This window comes from Pseudomyrmex gracilis, unplaced genomic scaffold, assembly GCF_002006095.1.
Source record: "Pseudomyrmex gracilis isolate BER0280 unplaced genomic scaffold, ASM200609v1 scaffold_440, whole genome shotgun sequence".
NCBI classification, from domain to species: Eukaryota; Metazoa; Arthropoda; class Insecta; order Hymenoptera; family Formicidae; genus Pseudomyrmex; species Pseudomyrmex gracilis.
The window spans coordinates 12420-15700 of NW_018021024.1; positions in this window are offsets into that span (position 1 = coordinate 12420).

Here is a 3281-nt window from a genome sequence, read left to right on the forward strand (position 1 = left end):
TGTCGAATAAATCTGTGTCCAATAATTTTGTGTCCAATAATTTGGTGTCGAATCGATCGGTGTCGAATCGTACTGTGGTCAATAGAGTATCACCCCAGGCAGATCACGTCGCTATTATCATCCACAACCGGATCGGGGGAGGCGGGCGGCGGAGGCCGCGATCAAATAAATATCACCTCCGGGCTCCCCGGCGGCGTGCCCACGGGGGTGCAGGGCGTCGGAAGGCGTAAAGACCCGGAGCTCTCGTCGCTGAGCGAAGTCGTCGACTCCCCCAGGCTCTCGTTCGGCGAAGATTCTTCCGCGCTATCATCAGTGCACAAAGAGTACACAAAACGGGACATGATAAGCACTAAGACAAAGTTTTGTTGTAAAAAAAGAGAAAGCACACTTGTAAGTTTTGTAACCAAACACTTACACTATGTTTGTCACAACACAAAAAAACCTAAAACACCGTGGTTATCGTGTCGGTGGCAAACGGGGTACTGATGCTTGTTGTCGTAAAGAACCATGTCCTGAAGAACAAAAGACGGTTACGGGACGTCTCAAATATAAGTAGAATATATCTAGAATTAAAATAAAAAGCGATAAAAAGAGCTTAGGCGACAAGAGTAACGAACTCGAAGTACGACCGACGCTCGCGGATCCACCTGTTAGGCGACACTGTTCGCGATAAAAGTAAAGCATAGTGTATATGGGGGTATTGTATAAAACATTTTGCTTGTAAGAAAATGTTGTTAATAAAAATAGTAATACTTATCTTTTGCGTCGCGTGGAGTGGAGCCGAAGACCAAAGATACTACATACGAAAGTTTTAACATAATCTCGGCATGTTCTACGAGAAGTACGGGACGATGCTTCACGTCAGCGAAAAGTGGAGATTAGTCGTAAGATTAGACGTATTTACGATATATACGCGAGTAGAACAAGCGGAACGCATGTTAAGAGATACAGAGAAAACATGCGGAAACGGTAGTTCGTGAAAGGAGGGAATTTTGCGAAGGTTTCGTTGCAGAGTTACAGCAAAGATTGCAAAAGGTAGAAAAACTGGCCAAACGCGTTAAGACAATTGTGGGTACACCAACGCGTTACCGAAAAGGGCTGGTGAACGTGGTAGGCTCCATCGCAAAAGTTTTGTTTGACATCATGGACGCCGACCGTGAAAAAGATATCGGAGCAAATAAAGTTGTTGAGTAAAAAACAGACGGTGCTGCAACATGTAATTAAAAATCAGTTGCAGGTTGTAAACGCAACAATCGCGCACGTACAAAACGTGGAAAAATTGTCGAGAGAAACGAAAATAAATTGAGAAACGCGGTATTAGAGATAACTCAAAAGGTGGACGATACGCACGACAAGCGGAGTTAACCGAGTATTTTATGGAACTAGGAAGCGTGATCACCGAACTCGAGTTCGACGTGGAAAGCGTCATGAAGTACATCACGGATGTACAAACGAAGTTCGCACAATTAAAAGTAGTATGTCGAGTTGATATTAAAAAGTTTCCGCGACGCGAGCAGTTGATCGACCTACGGATTGCATTTTCCGTTTGCTGTAACCCTGGAGAACTGGCTAGTTATTAAGGAATATGTAACAGTTAGCGTTTATTGTAAAGATGCGAGTGTGTACACTATTGTCAAGTTTCCTCTGGTAAAATCTGTAGAGTATAACGTGATTAGGGTAGTGCCACTACCGGTGCACGACCGCGATAACGTGTTTACGGTAGCTCAGATAAAAAATCAGATGATCGCGGTGGATGTAAACAGGCAGACATATTCAATCGTAACGAGAAGTCAGTTGGATCGATGCAAACGTGTAAAAAACGATTACGTGTGTGATAACGTCGAGTCAGTGTGCAAAATGCACAAAGATGCGCCTTGCGAAGTGCAAGCTTACATTAGCGAGTCAGAAGACTTTTCAAATTGTAAGGAAGAAACGGTGGAAACAAATCACACGTTATGGATAAAATTGGAAACAATGCGTACATGGTTGTATTCAACCCTGACAAGCAAATCAGTACTAATTTCCTGCGAAAATTAACAGGAAAAAAGCGAAGTCGTGGACGGAATAGGAAAGATAGAGTTGGCGGAGCAATGCAAGCTGATAACTTCAAGTATATCGATTCACGCGAGTAAAGTGATAAACGGTGTACAGATCAATGCGTACTTGCAACGGTTCAATCTGTCAAAGGTCAAAACAGTAAATCGCGCGGCTAAGGGCAAACCGATAGAAATAGAAAGTGTAACAAAAAATAAGACGCAATTAAAAAATTTGCGGACGGAAGTAATGGAGGTGACGGATGAGATGAATGAAAGTACCGGTTCATTCTACGAAAATCCACACTTTATCTACTTAACGACGTCGGGTGTTACAGTAATAATAATAATCATAGGAGTAATTGTTTATAAGTTAATCAAAAGTAAGGAAAAAAGAAAGTTGGCACGTGTCACTATAGAGTTATGCAATGCGGAACGGCGAGAAAAACGGAAAAATGCTCGTGCACAAAACGTTGAAACAATAACGTTGTAAGTGTCACGTAGTGTTATAATTGTAAACGAATATTGTAAAATAGTAATGATTGTAATCAAGTATTGTAAGGTTGTAATAACGGAAAATGTCGGTTGCATACATTTTTCTTTTTTCCGGAAGGAGGAAAAATGTTGTGCGGCAGTTTTTAAAAGTAAAGTTAAGTAGGTGAGGCCATTGAGCAATGTGATAAGGCATCACTGTCATTGCTCAATGACCTGTTTAGGCTGCAGGGCAACAGCACTTCTAGGAAGAACTGCTGGTTGCCACAAAGTGCGACACATCGCCGCATTATCCAAAATGCAGCATGTGTCGACACCGGCACCGGTAACTAGCACGGCCGTTGCTAGGACCGGTGGGCCTGCTGAATCGGCGCGATCGATCTACTATAAATCAATCGCGCAGATGAAGCAGAGCAGAGATTGTGATCAGACTGCTAGCTCACTGTGTAGCTCCGCAACCTGGAGAGTTTACCGCAGTGAGGAACAGCCGTGTAAGGAACGTTGGAGGAACATTGTACGGAACTGGAGCAATAAAGAAAATAATATAAGTTCAAGAATAGAACTTATTCTTCTCACTAACCAACCTCCTCGATTTCCAACAATGTGTTTTCGTAAATGAAGATGTGACCGTAAAACCAAATAATTAATAATGATTTAAGGCTTGTTGAAATTAAACACAAGAAACATATAAGGCCTTACGTGCCGTTTCCAGAATGTTGAGCGGAAACTGTATATATATATATATATATATATATA